Source organism: Bactrocera oleae, chromosome Y, assembly GCF_042242935.1.
Source record: "Bactrocera oleae isolate idBacOlea1 chromosome Y, idBacOlea1, whole genome shotgun sequence".
Lineage (NCBI taxonomy): Eukaryota > Metazoa > Arthropoda > Insecta > Diptera > Tephritidae > Bactrocera > Bactrocera oleae.
Genome location: NC_091542.1, coordinates 1638411 through 1658065, shown reverse-complemented (window position 1 = coordinate 1658065; position 19655 = coordinate 1638411). Strand labels below are relative to the sequence as shown.

The following is a 19655-nucleotide window of genomic DNA, read 5'->3' as shown; positions in this document are numbered from 1 at the left end:
ACGCATATGTCCGAAAAGAATCAGCATTACAAGTTCTGAAAGGTGCAGCTTGGCGTAGTTTTATCACACGGGTTGACCAATCGAAAAGAATAAAATGATGTGGCGATCAGGCCCGTAGACGAAAACGAATGCGTTTTGTGAATTGAATGTGTGGGTGATGATCCCGTCCTTTTTGTTAAGTTGCTGTGTGGTATGTCATCATGTGTAGTGTTTTCAAATGTTGAGTGTGGTGTGGGGCGTCGTATGTGGCGAGGACCTGTGAGAGTTCTCTAGGGTGCGCCAATATTTTCCCGGGTATAATGGAGTGTACATGTAGAGGAAGGCTTAACCTATTTAACCATTCTGGACCCCTAGGCGAATATTTTTCCTAGTTTTACACATGTTTACTAAAACGGTATATGTATTTATTTCGGCATACTGCTTCTGAAGTAGCCGAGCGCGCAGTGGGGTCACATGGTGATGGAGTAATGTTATATCCATATTGACCTGTAGTGTATAAAACGGCTTTGATTTTTAATATATAATTTGTATGCATTTTGATGCTTATTTAAGTGCTTTAAGGTAGGCAATTTTATTGTTCGGATTTATGAGGTTGTAGTTGCTTTTCGTATTTATTGTATTCTGCGATTGTTTCTTTTATAACTTTATGATTTGTATCGTTTATTTAAAATTTCTTTACCGTCGGCTTATTAAGGTTAGTGACTCCACGCCTGACTCAGATATGGCTAGAATGGATGCTCTTTTGAAACCTTTGAAGAGGGATCTCGCGAGAGTACAGTGATTAGCCGTGAATTGAGAATGGCTTTTTTTTGAGTTGGTAATGTTTGAGATACACTTTTTTAAAGTAGGATTTGAAGCTTTTTATAGCTGATTCCCATAAACCAGTCATATGAGGAGCACTTAGATCGACGCCATAACTGCGACCTTTTCTTTCGGTAAGTCTAGGTGCGTCACTGTATCACATTGGGAATATGGTGATCCCTTAACATTATTTTTTAGTTGTTTCATAATTATAAAAATTTTGACAACTACAATATGAGCCACTATAGTAGCATAGGTGTTGATTTTTCGACTATTTAGGACAACTATGCTGCGAACGATATTATGTATGGACGTTGGTGATTGTGGCCAAGAATCGGGAGATGTGAATATTGTTTGGATTATTGGAGAATTGTGACCAGGATTGGCGAAAGTCATACTGCGGGGTCGAAATTATTATTGCGGATAATGCGGATATTGACTCAGTAGGATATGAAACTGATCAGATATCGCATTCCATTGAGTCCCCTGTATTTGTATGTTGCCCTTTTCAAATTTAAGGAATTTAGTGTACCAGAAGTTTTCTTTTGGAATATTTAGTAACATATTTGGATGTTTTGGTTGAATTATATATATTTATGTTTTTAACACTGGAGTAGTCAGAAGAATTTCTGACTTGGTTTTTTGTGCCAATTTGTAGAATGTTGGAAAATTGTGGCTTTGATGGTAGTCATACGACGTACCGGCCATTATTTCGTCGAGTAGTTGTGGCTTTGTAGAAGTCACCACAATACTAATCTTCTGGGGTTGTACTTGATAGGAGGGAGCGTTTTTCTAACTCCCGAAATTTCCTTAATTGTGAATTAAGGGATTCTTTTGAACTTTCATCAATTTAAGTTGTTGATGTAAACTGGTTCTGTAACCAGTCCATTTAGAATCCAACCGAATATAGTATTTTGTGCCAGAAGTGTGTTTGAAATTTTCTCAATACCTTCAAGTATTATCTGTGGTATGAGATCGCGGCCTAATAGCTTTAGGTGTGAAACCTTTTGCCAATGCTTGCTATTTATTGATTTTATAACTGGTTAGTTTTGTTGACAGTTGTAGCCTGTTTTGTGCCCTAGACGCTATAAATGATCGTTGTGATCCTTGGTCTATTAAGGCCCTAAGCTTAAACAGTTCTCCTCGGGATTTTCGGGATTTGCTTTTTCAATTAAACCCTTTTCTTATAAGCGCTGCTTTGGGGTGAGCTAGGTATGTACTGTAATGAAGCATTGAGTGGTGTTTTTTATGACAAAAGAAGCAATTAAATTTGCTTGGAAAATTATTTCGTTCGTTAACTTTTAAGTTTTTGAACTTCTCGCACGATTGTAATTTATACCCTCTTATGTATAGTTCGCATGACGTATGTTTTTTATGTTCGGTTGTGAACGATTGCGTTTTATATAAGCTTCTGTTTATATTGTTGTTGTATCTAGCTTGGGGTCTGTTGAAGATTCCATTGAGGTCTTTTTGATAGGTTTAGGTTTTAATAATTTTTGTGTCTACCCTTTCAGCGATTTCGTACTGGGTAGTGAGAAAGGCTCCCATAAAAGTAACGATTTTTCTGGTAATGCATATGTTTACCAGTATAGGGTCCCTGCTGTCTGTGAGAATATTCAGTTTATTAGTGTCTTTCGTTTTCATATCTAGATTTTACAGCTTCCCAAGCAAAATTTAAATTGTCGTCATTTAGTGCGAACTGTCTTACTATTGTGCCTGCTTGACCTTTAGTTTTGTATCGAAGGTGATACAATTTTTGTGCATGTGATAATTTTGGATGGTTGATGTATACGGCTGTAAACATGTCCCGGAAGGACGGCCGTTCTTCATAACCTCTGTAAAATGTTTCTATATCACATACGGGCACCTCGAGGTAAATGCCTAAACTTGCCTCGTGATTCTGTATTTGTGGCAGCTCTACCCTCGGATGTGGAATAGGTACAATTGCATATACTTATTAGCTTTAATTGATCAGAAATCATAGATTTTCTTTCTTTGTACTGGTTTAAGCAGTTTTCGTATATTCCGTAAGCCGATGATTTAAAATTGTGTGGTAGGTCCAAACTGTCATATCTACATATAAATGTTAATATATTCGGATATAATTATATATGTAAATATATAAGATAATTTTTATTTATAAGGTTTATCGGTGAATGCAATTTGCGTATTGTTTGCCGATTGAATGTATATGTATGTATGTTTGTATTTTTGTCTTTTTGCTGTAGATTCTAGCTTTAATTGTTATTGTGTCTTTAGCTTACTTGTTGTTACGCAGTCCCGCTAGTTGCTTTATTAAGCCTAAGGGCTACTGTCGGAAATTCGTTGCACGTAAATACTTGAACTTTAATTTTTAGTTTGTGGTTGTTGTGAGTATATGTATACAAATGTAAGCGCATAAGTTAAGGCAATCAATAATTTGTTAATATAATATATACAATATATACTAGCTGGCCCGGCGAACTTCGTACTGCCTAACAGTCAATTAATGTCGTGTTATCTTTTAGCTGAACTAATTTAGGCTCTGATGAAGGTAAAACAATGATACAAAATAAATATGAACATAGATAGATATATAAAAGTATTTAATTATGATCAACAATACATACAGAAAGAGAATACAAATTAAAATTAAGTACTTCAAACACGTGTCAGAAAAAAAAAGATTAAAATAAAGTATGTTGTGTAGCATGTGATGCACTCGGATTAACTCTTTTCATTCAAGCAACTTGTGGCAAACGACATTTTTTGTTTTTTTGCCAGGCGCAAGAACAAATAAAGCGGATGGTTTACCGACACGTAAACATGCCACGTGACCCTGTGATTTGTTAATCGTCATGGCGAAGGCAAGACGAATTGGGAATTGAATTCGTTTAAATTCAAAGGGCATTGGAATAAGAACTTCCTCGTCTCTAAATTTCTTTAAAATTCTTTGAATATCAACGCGGGAAACACATTGCTCATCAGTTTTCTTATCACCAAACGTGTTCCATTGCACAGTTTTGGTTGGTTTAAATTTCTAATCATGATCACTGTCGAGCCAACCCTAAGTTGCAAATTGTGCGGTGGGAAACCAGGCACATCCAAGGAGTCTAAAAATTCAGTTGGGTAATTAGTGGCTGAATTATAATATTTAGGTCGGAGTTGTCTTCAAAAAGATAATGGCGAACCGCCCTAATATCTTAAAGGACATACTTAAAGAAAATCTGTTGGACTGTAAATTCCTTAAATTCGAAAAGGAAATTAGAACAAACACTCTGGGGATACAATGGAATGCGATATCTGACCAGTCTTCATATACTACAGAGTCAATATCAGCATTATCCGCCATAACAAACCGACAAATTTTATTATCTGTGGCAATACCTTTCGACGCCGCAGGATGGCTTTCGCCAATTATGATACAAGCCAAAAGACTAATACAAGAATTATGGATAGATGGAACCGATTGCGATGAACAAATAAAACCATTTCGTTTAGAAAAGTGGTCCCAGTTTGCGAGCAATTTAAATGATATCTCACAGATACAAATCCCTCGATGGGTAAACTATGCCCCAGAGCACAAAGTCGAACTACACGGCTTCTGTATACGTACGCACACAAAGCGAGATTGCGATCACAAGCCACTTACTAGTAGCAAAAACAAAAGTAGGTCCTTTAAAAGTAATAAGTCTATTACGACTTGAACTGTGTAGCGTTACTACTAGCCAAACTAGTATCTATGGTGCGAATGCATTTAAACATGGCTGACTAATTCCGCAATTTTCCCACCACCGATTTTATCGTATACAAGGTTAACACGGCTTTAATATAATATTATTGTTATAAATATATAATTATAAATAATTATGAAATTTATCGTGATTATGTAGGTAACGCATATGTCCGAAAAGAATCAGCATTACAAGTTCTGAAAGGTGCAGCTTCACGTAGTTTTATCACACGGGTTGACCAATCGAAAAGAACAAAATGATGTGGCGATAAGGCTGTAGACAAAAACGAATGAGTTTTGTGTTTGGTGCGTCGTATGTGGCGAGGACCTGTAAGTGTTCTCTAGGGTGCGCCATTATTTTCCCGGGTATAGTGGAGTGTACATGTAGAGGAAGGCTTAACCTATTTAACCATTCTGGACCCCTAGGCGAATATTTTTCCTAGTTTTACACATGTTTACTAAAACTGTATATATATTTATTCGGCATACTGCTTCTGAAGTAGCCGAGCGCGCAGTGGGTCACATGGTGTTGGAGTAATGTTATATCCATATTGACCTGTAGTGTATAAAACGGCTCTGATTTTTAAAATATAATTTGTGTGCATTTTGATGCTTATTTAAGTGCTTTAAGGTAGGCAATTTTATTGTGCGGATTTATGAGGTTGTAGTTGCTTTTCGTATTTATTGTATTCTGCGGTTGTTTCTTTTATAACTTTATTATTTGTACCGTTTATTTAAAATTTCTTTACCGTCGGCTTATTAAGGTTAGCAACTCCACGCCTGACTCAGATATGGCCAGAATGGATGCTCTTTTGAAACCTTTGAAGAGGGATCCTGCGAGAGTACAGTGACGGCTAATCATTGAGAATGGCTTTTTTTTGAGTTGGTAATGCGGTAAATTCGATATATTTATGTTTGAGATATACTTTTTTAAAGTAGGATTTGAAGCTTTTATAGCTGATTCCCATAAACCAGTCATATGAGGAGCACTTAGATCGACGCCATAACTACGACCTTTGCTTTCGGTAAGTCTAGGTGCTTCACTGTATCATATTGGGAATATGGTGATCCGTTAACATTATTTTTTAGTTGTTTCATAATTATAAAAATTTAGACAATACAATATGAGCCACTATAAAAACATGGGTGTCGATTTTTCGACTTTTTAGGACAACTATGCTGCGAACGATATTATGTATGGACGTGGGCGATTGTGGCCAAGAATCGGGAGATGTGAATATTGTTTGGATTATTTACTCAGTAGGATATGAAAACTGATCAGATATCGCATTCCATTGAGTAACCTGTATTTTTATGTTGCCCTTTTTAAATTTAAGGAATTTAGTGTACCAGAAGTTTTCTTTTGGAATATTTAGTAATATATTTGGATGTTTTGGTTGAATTATATATATTTATGTTTTTAACACTGGAGTAGTCAGAAGAATTTCTGACTTGGTTTTTTGTGCCAATTTGTAGAATGTTGGAAAATTGTGGCTTTGATGGTAGTCATACGACGTACCGGCCATTATTTCATCGAGTAGTTGTGGCTTTGTAGAAGTTACCACAATACTAATCTTCTGGGGTTGTACTTGATAGGAGGGAGCGTTTTTCTAACTCCCGAAATTTCCTTAATTGTAAATTAAGGGATTCTTTTGAACTTTCATCAATTTAAGTTTTTGATGTGGAAACTGGTTCTGTAACCAGTCCAATTAGAATCCAATCGAATATAGTATTTTGTGCCAGAAGTGTGTTTGAAATTTTCTCAATACCTTCTAGTATTATCTGTGGTATGAGATCGCGTTCTAATAGCTTTATGTGTGAAAACTTTTGCCAATGCTTGCTATTTATTGATTTTAAAACTGGTAAGTTTTGTTGGCAGTTGTAGCCTGTTTTGTGCCCTAGACGCTATAAATGATCGTTGTGATCCTTGGTCTATTAAGGCCCTAAGCTTAAACAGTTCTCCTCGTGTTCGATGGAGACAACTGCTGTGGGTAGTACAATAGTACTCTACTTTGATTTTCGGTGTGTTGTGTTTGGGTTTTAATGCCTTTGAGCAGCATGGTGCTTCTTGGCAATTTTCGCAATATTGATTTTCGGGATTTGCTTTTTCAATTAAACCCTTTTCTTATAAGCGCTGCTTTGGGGTGAGCTGGGTATGTGCTGTAATGAAGCATTGAGTGGTGTTTTTTATGACAATAGAAGCAATTAAATTTGCTTGAAAAATTATTTCGTTCGTTAACTTTTAAGTTTTTGAACTTCTCGCACGATTGTAATTTATACCCTCTTATGTATAGTTCGCATGACGTATGTTTTTTATGTTCGGTTGTGAACGATTGCGTTTTCTATAAGCTTCTGTTTATATTGTTGTTGTATCTAGCTAGGACGACCGTTCTTCATAACCTCTGTAAAATGTTTCTATGTCACATACGGGCACCTCGAGGTAGATGCCTAAACTTGCCTCGTGATTCTGTATTTGTGGCAGCTCTACTCTCGGATGTGGAGTAGGTACAATTGCATATACTTATTAGCTTTAATTGATCAGAAATCATAGATTTTCTTTCTTTGTACTGGTTTAAGCAGTTTTCGTATATTGCGTAAGCCGATTATTTAAAATTGTGTGGTAGGTCCAAACTGTCATGTCTACATATAAATGATAATTAATACAGAATACTCTTTTACGTTTATAAGAGTTGTTTTTCGGACTAGAAAAATAATTACTTGCGAAATAAATGTTTTAATTTGTATTTTGTCTTGAATATTTTGTTGTGAGAGTCATTTTAATTTTCTTAATTAAGTTATTAAGAATCGCACTTTTAATTTAACAATACTTATTATGTCCTTATGTTGATATATATGGGCGTACCTAAACCTAATACACGGACTTGTGAATATATATAAATTTATGTGCTCATGAAATTGAGAGCTCGTTGAAGAGATCAAAACATTTTGTACACAAGTATTCACGAATTGTTTGTGCGTATGCATGTTAATTTTTTAATGCAATTGAGAGCTCGTTGAAGAGATCAATGTGCTTTTTTATTGAGAGTTTTTTTTTGTTTGCGTTTTAATAAACAATACAATTAAGAAAAATTTATATAATATTTAATATATTTTTACCGCAATGTTGATTTATTTATATGAAAATCACTTTTTAGTGAATGTTAAATTAAAATGTTAATTAAAATTTTATATAGTAGTTTAATTTTACCCAGCATAGGGTAGACAGGCAGATTCTAGGCCGTATGATTATATAATTGTACATATAATATGCGTACAGATGTTCGCATTACAAAGAGAGCGCGAAACCAAATTTGCAGGTCCTTGTGCAATTATGTTTATATGCTATTATACTTATGTTAAAGTAAGTATAGATATAATAGGTATGCATATATGTATTTTTTTTTTTGTTTTTTCCCTCTTTGTTTTTCCTTTCATATTTTATAATTCTTTTGCTTACATATTTAATGCAATCCTGCTTGTTGCTTTTTTTTTTGTTTTTGTTATAACATTTTGATATATCACTATTGAGAGAATCAAAACCTATTGATAAGAGATTGGTTCTAAACCCATTCCTCGACACGAAAGTCTACTTCATGTGAATGGTCGGCTTGCCAATTCAAGCGTAACGATTATTACGCCTTAGAGCGAACGCCATCCCATAATTGTACCAGAGAAGTATCGACTTACGCATCAGTTATATCCACATATGAATGCTTGTTGCTGAACATCGCCTCATGCAACATATGGTCCGCCAGGAATTTTATATTCCCCGACTTAAGCCCCAAATAAAGAAGTGAATTTATTGTGCAATATCTGCACCACGCATAAGCAAATGTTCTGCCTTCTTCATCACAGGTGTTAATTTTAATGGGCCTTTTCAAAAAAAGGCGTCCAAGTTAAGGTCTCCCACTCTGATGAAAGGCTGTGTGACTGTCTTTGTCTGTTTTATGACAAAAGCAGTGCACCTTTAGCTTTGTACTAATCTGACAAACCAGGCTTTCCTTGCAGCATTTGCTCGATTCGTCGGACGACGCGGCTTTCCATCCAAGATAATGAGCGACAGTGGTAAAACATTTATCGGCGCTCAAATAGCCACCGAAAAACAGTTTGTGGACTTTATCAAACAAGTCTCATCGGAGATTGTACACAAGTACGCGCCCCAAAGCATTAATTGGCAATTTATATCCCCAAACGCTTCTCATATGAGTGGTTTCTGGGAATCAGCTGTAAAAAGCTTCAAATTCCACTTCAAAAACATTGTTGGAAATTACAAATTAATTACGAAGAATTCTCGGCATTTTTAATCCGAATTGAAACCGTTCTCAATTCAAGGCACCTCACAAACCTCTAGCAAGATCCCTCCGATTTCACAGCCTTAACTTCAAGATACTTTCTCAAAGGAACACCCATTCTGGCCATACCTGAGCCAGGTGTGGAGTCGCTATCCTTATTAAATCGCTATGAAAAAATTAAAATTCTCCATCACATATTCTCCAATACATAAAGGATCGCCATAAACAATACCGTTGGGAGACTCCTGAACAAGCACCAAAAGTTGGAGATTGTGTGATCACCCGTGATGATTGTCTACCTCCTACCGAATGCCGGCTTGGGCGCATAGAAAAGCTACATTATGGCTCCGACGGTCATATACGAGTAGTTGATCTTCGTGCGCGAAGCAGAACGCTAACTAGACAGCTCGTGAAGCTATGCTTTCTCCCAACCGCCGATAATCGCGACACAGCAAGTCGCAAACAATCAACCGATACTACCGCAAAACAATAAAATAAACAAATACCGTGACACGATCATCCGTAGCCTTTATATGACAAATCTGCATAATCAAACAACTCTTTAATACAGATTAACATGAATGTACCCTACGCAGCCGCTCAACACGACCTCAACCCTCAACTTTTGTGGTACGCCCCGGAATGGAGCATCAATACGGCATCAACAGCCTAGATCATAACCACGTCGTTCCACGGGTCTTAGCAGCATTGTGGCAACGCTACAACAGCTGCAGCGACTACTAGGCTAGTCCTTTGCCTAGAGGGGCCGCGATGGCTAAATGATCACTCAGTCCCCCTCACCATAAGACACTGTCACACCAGAGAACTTAAAACAACGAGAAGGTGCAGGTTCGACAGCGAACAATTTGTAGGATTTTATCAAGGAGTTCACCTCACATGCACGAGAAACAAATAACCTTTTTCGCTTTTATAACAGCGGTGAATCTGTAAACATACGCTCTCTTAAAATGACCAACCGACGAATATTGAAGATAATATAATATGTAAACAAAAGTGAGAATATTGATATGCCATTTGAAATATATTCCCTTTTATTGAACTATTATCAATTATTATTTTAAAATTATTTTATGTTAATTCGTTTTTACTTTATTGTGAGTTATTAATATTAATTTAAACATATTTTGATATATTTCTTAAAATCATTCATTTACTTGACACCATTACGGAGTCACAAAAGTACAGAATAGTGTTTTGCCGTCGGCATTTCACATTCATGCTTCAATTTTTCTTTTCAAATGCATGTGTAAAAGTAGTTATGTACGTAAATATGTACTTACATATATTATGACATACATATATTATGTCGTTTGCACATTTGTATGTATATACATACATATGTACACTCAATTCTTCATGCGAAATCTCCGTTGACACGTTTTTGCTTTTATGTCAAAGAGTCAATCTGTCGAAGGACTGATGCGACGACAAAGCGTCACAACATTGTGTTGTTGGTAGAAAATCCGAGATGTGCCGAAAAATAAACGAACGCTATGTATGTTTTTATATAAACATGTATACATATTGACGCAGATTTTTGCGAGTCACGGAAAAATATTTTTAAATTATAAAATATTTTAAATCGACAAAAGCTTTGTTGCCACTTTTGCAGGGTTGTTACTTTTCCCTTCTAGAGGAAACATAAAAAAGTTGTTCAATTTATGATTTCTAGCTTTTGCCATCGTCGCGAAAAGACGCTTGTAGGAAAACGCATGCTCGGAGAGATGTGTAAGGCGTTTGGTTTCATGAATGAAACGACTTAGCTTATTGTTTGTGCGCCAGCGTTCATGAATGAAAATGTTGTTGGTGTGTGATTTACTGCAAATTTAGGATTTGTCAATTTGGCTGCCATATTGATTTCTGGTGCTGATGCTATTTGAGACAATTGTTTGTTTTTGTACAACAATGTTTGTATTTTGCCTATTGCCTGACGTACTTACCTTTGTACGCTTAAATGTATGTAGATATGTGTAGCAAACAAAAAATACAAATGATGTAGCTTTTCTATGCGCCCAAGCCGGCATTCGGTAGGAGGTAGACAATCATCATGGATGATCACACAATCTCCAAGTTTTGGTGCTTAGGAGTCTTCCAATGGTATTGTTTATTGAGATCCTTTATGTATTAGAGAATATGTGATGGAGAATTTAAATTTTTTTACAGCGATTTCATAAGGATAGCGACTCTACACCTGGCTTAGGTATAGCCAGAATGGGTGTTCCTTTGAGAAAGTATCTTGGAGTTAAGGTTGTGAAATCGGAGGGATCTTGCGAGAGGATTGTGAGAGGCCGTGAATTGAGAACGGCTTCAATTCGGATTAAAAATGCCGAGAATTCCGTGTAATTAATTTGTAATTTCCAACAACCTTTTTGAAGTGGAATTTAAGACTTGTTTGATAAAGTCCACAAACTGTATTTCGGTGGCTATTTGAGCGCCGATAAATGTTTTACCACTGTCGCTCATTATCTTGGATGGAAAGCCGAGTCGTCCGACGAATCGAGCAAATCCTGCAAGGAAAGCCTGGTTTGTCAGATTAGTACAAATCTCAAGGTGCATTGCTTTTGTCATAAAACAGACAAAGACAGTCACACAGCCTTTCATCAGAGTGGGAGACCTTATCTTGGACGCCTTTATTTGAAAAGGCCCATTAAAATTGACACCTGTGATGAAGAAGGCAGAACAAAGTGCAGCATTCCGGCGGAAGTGATGCCATAATCTCTGTTTGCATCTTTTGCTTATGCGTGGTGCAGATATTGCACAATAAATTCACTTCTTTATTTGGGGCTTAAGTCGGGGAATATAAAATTCCTGGCGGACCATATGTTGCATGAGGCGATGTTCAGCCACAAGCATTAATATCTAGATATAACTGATGCGTAAGTCGATACTTCTCTGGTACAATTATGGGATGGCGTTCGCTCCAAGGCGTAATAATCGTTACGCTTGAATTGGCAAGCCGATCATTCACATGAAGTAGACTTTCGTGTCGAGGAATGGGTTTAGAACCAATCTCTTATCAATAGGTTTTGATTCTCTCAATAGTGATATATCGCGGCTGAAGTAGTGCACTCTCTGCGCCCTTTGCTTTTCGCTCGAGGATGTCATTATTCTGTAATGAGAAAAGAGTCGGTTTGTTAACACTCTGGACATTTATGTTACGCATGGGCAGTTGTGACCAATAGTCGGGAATTTCTATCAACAAACGAGAGCCGTTACACCAGAGGGTGGTGGTGGCAAGGTGCAGGGCTTTGCACCCTCTTGTTTCTAGATCAGCTGGATTGTCAGCACTGGCTACGTGTCGACAAGTGGCTGATCGTACTAGGTCAAGTATTTGAGACATTCGATTGGAAATATACGTCTTCCAGCCAGGCTAGTACAATTTCCGAATCGGACCACAGATATAGTTTGTATTTCGCCATTGGTAAAATAGGTTAAACCTCCCTTCATACACCCCTCTACTCGGCAAAATAGTGTCGCACCCTAATGCGACGCACTACATCTGAGAAGACTCACGGGTTTTTGCTAAGAGCTAATTGCCACATCGTTTTGTTCTTTTGTGCTTTGTAATATTAAACTGCTATATAAAATTTTAATTAAAATTTTAATTTAATATTTACTAAAAAGTGATTTTTATATAAATAAATCAACATTGTGGAAAAAATATATTAAATATTATATAAAATTTTCTTAATTGTATTGTTTATTAAAACGCAAACAAAAAAAAACTCTCAATAAGAAAAAAAAAAATACAATAACGTAAGTGCATATGCATATGTACATCTTTTCAAAGTCCGCATTGGCATATATCCCGCAATACCCTTTGTAGCAAATAAGCAGTGTTGCGTATAATACAAAAACAATAAAAAGCACGTTGATCTCTTCAACGAGCTCTCAATTTCATGAGCACATATATTCACAAGTCCGTGTATTAGGATGTTCCTAAATACATCAACATAAGGACATAATAAGTATTGTTAAATTAAAAGTACGATTCTTAATAACTTAATTAAGAAAATTAAAATGACTCTCACAACAAAATATTCAAGATAAAATACAAATTAAAAAATCTATTTCGCAAATAATTTTTTATCTAGTCCGAAAAACAACTCTTATAAACGTTAAAGAGTACTCTGTATTAATTATCATATAATATGACAGTTTAGACTTACCACACAATTTTAAATCATCGGCTTACGCAATATACGAAAACTGCTTAAACCAGTACAAAGAAAGAAAATCTATGATTTCTGATCAATTAAAGCTAATAAAAGCAATTGCACATACTCCACATCCGAGAGTAGAACTGCCACAAATACAGAATCACGAGGCAAGTTCAGGCATCCACCTCGAGGTGCCCGCATGCAACATAGAAACATTTTATAGAGAGAGGTTATGAAGAACGGCCGCCCTTCCGGGACACATTTACAGCCGTATACATCAACCATCCAAAATTATAAAAAGCGAAAAATTGTATCACCTCCGATACAAAACTAAAGGTCAAGCAGGCACAATAGTAAGACAGTTCGTACTAAATGACGACAGTTTAAATTTTGCTTGGGAAGCTCTAAAATCTAGATATGAAAACGAAAGACACTAATAAACTGAATATTCTCACAGACAGCAGGGACTCTATACTGGTAAACATATGCATTACCAGAAAAATCGTTACTTTTATGGGAGCCTTTCTAACTACCCAGTACGAAATCGCTGAACGGGTAGACACAAAAATTATTAAGACCTAAACCTATCAAAATGACCTCAATAGAATCTTCAACAGACCCCAAGCTAGATACAACAACAATATAAACAGAAGCTTATATAAAACGCAATCGTTCACAACCGAACATAAAACACATACTTACGTCATGCGAACTATACATAAGAGGGTATAAATTACAATCGTGCGAGAAGTTCAAAAACTTAAAAGTTAACGAACAAAATAATTTTGCAAGCAAATCTAATTGCTTCTGTCATAAAAGACACCACTCAATGCTTCATTACAGCACATATCCCAGCTCACCCCAAAGCAGCGCTTATAAGAAAAGGGTTTAATTGAAAAAGCAAATCCCGAAAATCAATATCGCGAAAATTGCCAAGAAGCACCATGCTGCTCAAAGGCATTAAAAATCCAAACACTACACAGCGAAAATCAAAGTAGAGTACTATTGTACTACCCACAGCAGTTGTCTCCATCGAACACCGAGGAGAACTACTTAAGCTTAGGGCCTTAATAGACCAAGGATCACAACGATCATTTATAGCGTCTAGGGCACAAAACAGGCTACAACTGCCAACAAAACTAACCAATTTTGAAATCAATCAATAGCAAGCATTGGCGAAAGGTTTCACACCTAAAGCTATTAGGCTGCGATCTCATACCACATATAATACTTGAAGGTATTGAGAAAATTTCAAACACACAAAATACTATATTCGGTTGGATTCTAAGTGGACTGGTTACAGAACCAGTTTTCACATAAACAACTTAAATTAACGAAAGTTCAAAAGAATCCCTTAATTCCCAATTATGGAAATTTCGGGCCTCATATCAAGTACAACCCAACAATCAAATAATGGCCGGTACGACGTACGACTACCACCAAAGTCACAATTTTCCAACGTTCTACAAATTGGCACAAAAAACCAAGTCAGAGCTCCTTCTGACTACTCCAGTGTTAAAAACATAAATATATATAATTCAACCAAACCATCAAAATTTCCTTAAATTTGAAAAGGGCAACATAAAAATACAGGGGACCCAATGGAATGCGATGTCTGATCAGTTTTTATATCCTACTGAGTCAATATCCGCATTATCCGCAATAATAATTTCGACCCCGCAGGATGACTTTCGCCAATTATGCTACAAGCGAAAATCCTGGTCACAATTCTCAAACAATCCAAACAATATTCGCACCTCCCGATTATTGGCCACAATCGCCCACGTCCATACAATATGAAACAAAAACAAGTAAGGAAGGGCAAAGGTCGAATGTAACCGAACATTTTAGACTCTCGCAAAGTTAAATGGTATATTCGTTTGAGACTTCTTTATATATTGTAATAATTAGAAGTAGGAACTGTTGCCTTAGTTATTTACTTTTCACTCACAGTGAAAATAATTAGAGCAATTTGTAAACTAAATTTACTCAAATTGTGAGGAATCGTTCTTGTGCTTTTTGTATACGCTTATAATTGATTTTATATAGAATGCATTACAACTGTATTGAGAAGTATGAAAAGAAATCGTTTTTGGACAATAAATAACATTTTTTATTTATTATATCGATATTATTATACATGTTTAGCTTAAAAATAATAAATATTAACAGCTTTAAAAATGATATAATATTATTATATTAATTTGTATATAATAGTTACAATATTAAACATAAATTTTTGTACAAATTCTTGTACATATATCCAAATTATATTTCTTTTTTCCTTATACTATTTAATTTCTATCATATATTTATACAATAATCTAATATATAAAAATAATTCGGGTTTTCCTTCCTGACGCTATAACTCCAGAACGCAAGAACCGATTTCTACGGTGTCGCATTCGTTGGAAAGGTCTCGGGCTCTGTGAGGTTTATAGCAAATAAAATTTAGGAAAAATTTAACAGAAAAGCATTTGTCTTTAAAGTGGTAAGTTGAACTGTGTAAATTATGTGGATCGTGCATTTGAGGTTAAATTCACTACTCTGTCCAAAATGCCTAGAGGACGACGTGCAAACATCGGCCGTCGCACAAGACATGCAAGTCAGCAACAAGTGTATTCACAGAACTTAAGCGAAGAAAGACAAAATATAATAAGAGAAAATGCCCGATTGAGACAACGCGTGAATACACGAAGATCATTAGCTTCATACAATCGCTTGGCATTCCAATATGATCCCACTGCGAACTACAGTTATGATGAAAATTTAGATATTGGACCAATGACGACTATATGCCGATATTGCAATGCGTTAAATTTCAAAAGAGAAACGGCTGGATTATGCTGCGCAAGTGGAAAAGTCAAACTGGATCTATTACTTACACCACTGAAACCATTGTTCGATGGAAGTGATCCCGATTCCAGCCATTTTCTTCAACACATCCTTGAATACAATAACACTACACCATCACACGATAAGAAGTTACACCGTATTCTTTAACAAATGATTGTTTGCAATTAAAGATACAAGGACAAATATATCATTTGCATAGTTCAATGGTGCCAACACCAGATGAACCGCATCAATTTCTGCAAATATATTTCATTTCGTCGATGGTTGATCAGCTGAATGTGAGGTGCACTATACAGGGAACACAACAATTAAAGAGACGAATTATTGAACAGTTGCAATTATTTTTACACGCTAATAATGCTGTGGTTAATATGTTCAAAACAGCATTGGAACGAATGCCATCGGATACGCACAAATTTGTCATAAGAGCGAATTGGGGGATATTGCCGCCTTGTTCTATGTTGAACAGTATTTGCAACTTGCTCAACAGATCGAACCTCGGGCTCTTCACGCCGAGACCTATGACCTCGAGTATCTCTTATTTGCTCTTCAGAGCGAATTTGCGGATCTTGCCGCCTTGTTCTATGTTGAACAATATTTAAATTTTGTTCAAAAGACCGTACCTCGAGACTTTCCCGCCTGGTTCTATGCGATTTGTATTGATAATTTGTTCGGACAGACGTACATCGGAATCTAATCTACGATTAGCGTGACTTACAGTATTTTATGACTGCTCACTATCTCTATATAAAGAGTTTGCACGAAAAACTCTCATACGTCTTCTATTCTGAAGGCGACTTAGTAATATAGATTTTCTACTTAATCTAGGCATAATTAATTAATAATAAATGGATTAGTATATAAAAAACTTATAGATAATACTTATATAATTCAGTCTGTCCGGGTGTTAAAAGTTGGATCCTAGGTGCTGCTCTCTTTCACTGTAATTCCTTGTAAGTCCTTGCTATGACTCCTTTCCTGTTCCGTGTATAGGTACTATGGTATACTGGTGCACATATGTTTGCTCGCCACTGTATATAATACGATTTTGCTCGTCACTATATATAATAATACTTTAAACACTATATAACTAATTCACTAAAATTAGTTTGAATAAAGCACTTTGCTGGTAAGGACATCTAGTGAAACTGAAACTACAAACACAATGTACTGATATTTATTATACTCTTGCAACATGTTGGTACAGCTTACGTACTTTTGTATACCTATATATTACTTAGCTATTCACTAACATAATAATACATAATATTTAGTTATATTTATATTTTAGAAATTAGCAGTTTATTTTATTGTATTGAAATTAAGTTCTCGGAAAACCCCTCCGTAAATTACTTTTGTTAAACGCTTTCTAAAACAGGGGGTCTATGGTACCTATTTTGAAGGGTCTACCCATGAAGGCGCATGATGTAGTGTCATGGCTGGAGATAGCTCTCAAGCACAAGGAATTTGCTGTGGGCACCTTCCTCGACATCGAGAGGGCCTTCAACAATGTGCGACCAGAGGCAGTGGTTAAAGCCCTCGAAAAGTTTGAGGTGGAATCTAACCTCAAGCACCTTATTTTTAGTCTTCTTTGCGACAGAACTGTCGCAGCGGAGTGGGGTGGTGCCAAGGCCACCAGAAAAGTGAATAGGGGAACTCCGCAGGGGGGAGTACTCTCCCCACTGCTCTGGATAATGGTGGTTAACGACCTACTTATAGAACTCGAGACGCAAGGCTGTCGGGTGACAGCATACGCTGACGATGTGGTTCTTATGGTTAAGGGTAAGTTCCTGAATATCGTTTACGAGCTCACCGAAGGGTACCTGAACGTGGCATCTAGGTGGGCGAATAGAAGCGGCCTAGCCGTCAACCCAAGTAAAACCGAATTGGTTTTATTTACCAGGAGGTATAAGATACCAAATGTGCCTCTCCCTTCCTTCGGGGGTTCACTTCTTCAGCCTGCTGAGAAAGTGAAATACCTAGGTCTCATCCTCGATAGCAAACTTTCCTGGAGGCCAAATATAGAGGAGAGAGTTAAGAAGGCTTCGGTCGCCTTATACTGCTGCAAAGGGGCTATTGGGAAAAGGTGGGGACTCTCACCTAAGGTGGTGTTCTGGCTCTACGAAACCGTAGTTAAGCCAATAATGTTCTATGGTAAAAAGCTTAAAAGGGTCCAAAGAGCGGCGCTCATCGGAATCTCCGGTGCACTGCGGACCACACCGACACTAGCTCTTAATGCTATTTTAAATATAGCACCTGTGGACATTGCCGGTAGGTGCATTGCCGCGAAGTGTGCTCTAAGGCTCAGGGAAGCTGGGCTTTTGAAGAGGTCCGAACAAGGGCACTCCGAAATTCTTTCCTCCTTCAGCGGCATCCCGGAAAATATAGATCACTGCGTCACTGTAGTCACTCGAGGCGGTTCCTTCTCCGCTCATATCCCAACGAGGGACACGTGGGTGGGAAGAAGCCGTTGGAGAAGAGGCGCGGTGAGCTTTTTCACGGATGGATCGAGGCTAGGAGGGAAGGTTGGAGGGGGGGTTTTCTGTAAGGAGCTCTCCGTCAGTCTTAGCTTCAGGCTACCGGATCACTGTAGTGTTTTTCAGGCGGAAGTGGCTGCTATTAAGGCGGCGGTAGAAGTACTGCTGCGTAGTGCAGCCTCGTTTGTAGAAGTGAGCATTCACTCTGATAGTAGGGCAGCAATACTAGCTTTGAGCGCGCGTACCGTGCAATCAAAGCTAGTCAAGGAGTGTCTGTCCTCTTTAGAGGTAGCGTCTGGCTATTTCATCATCAGGCTCGTTTGGGTGCCCGGTCACAGCGGAATCGCTGGAAACTGCAAAGCCGATGAGCTAGCCAGGGGGGGCACCTTTGCCCCGCTCACATCGGAATGGGATCGGGTAGGATCTCCGTTAGCGTCCTGCGCTCTAACTTTGGATCAATGGACCTCGCGTGCACTCAGCAGACGTTGGTCGACGACTAGGTCCTGTGCGACCGCGAGATCCTTCTGGCCAAGAGTGGATCGCAGGAGGGCTGGGGAACTTCTCGCCCTGAGCAAAGTGCATCTAGCCGCTATTGTAGGAGTTCTCACTGGACACTGTCCAATGGGCACTCATGCGGTACGGCTTGGTGTACTACCCGATGCCAGTTGCCAAAGTTGTATGGAGGAGGGCGAGGTGGAATCATCCCAGCACTTTCTCCTCCAATGTCCGGCATTCGCTAGGCTGCGATTGAAATATCTCGGCAATCACACGTTTGGCGGTCCTGAATACCTATCCGTAATGGATATTGGCCATCTTAACAAGTTTGTAGTCAGCACAAGACGTCTTGTCGACTTGTAAGGGTCTTTTGATCCGGACTATAGGAGTCGTAGGTATCACAACGGACTGGCGTCTTAAGCTGTCCAAGTGGGATCCCTTCTGGGATCGACCTCCTAACCTAACCTAACCTAACCTAACCTACCCATGAAGGCTAAATTAACAATAACTTACATATAATTAAGTATGGTATACACATATGTAGAGCAGGTATGTAGATTTTCTTCTTTCTGTCTACACCTTTCATAAGCTGCCAACGGCGCTAGCTATGTAATTTTCTTGAATTTACAGTTCACCTCATGACCTTCATATTAAAATGTGTCGCAACACTAAAATAAAAGACAGTATCATGTAAACCGATGGAGTCGCAGTTTATCTATAACCACATAAAAAGGGTCTTTAGACTTTGTGATACTACACTACTAATATTATATTTATTTCATGTGATTTTTAATAGAAAGATATTTTTGCTCTATACAAAGTCCAGCACTCTAAGAAACTT

At 37.5% G+C, this 19655-nt stretch overlaps 1 pseudogene; it reads left to right on the top strand.

Moving 5' to 3' along the window:
• LOC138858279 (importin-4-like) overlaps positions 1 to 19655 on the top strand; it is a 79980-nt pseudogene that overhangs the window by 43374 nt on the left and 16951 nt on the right.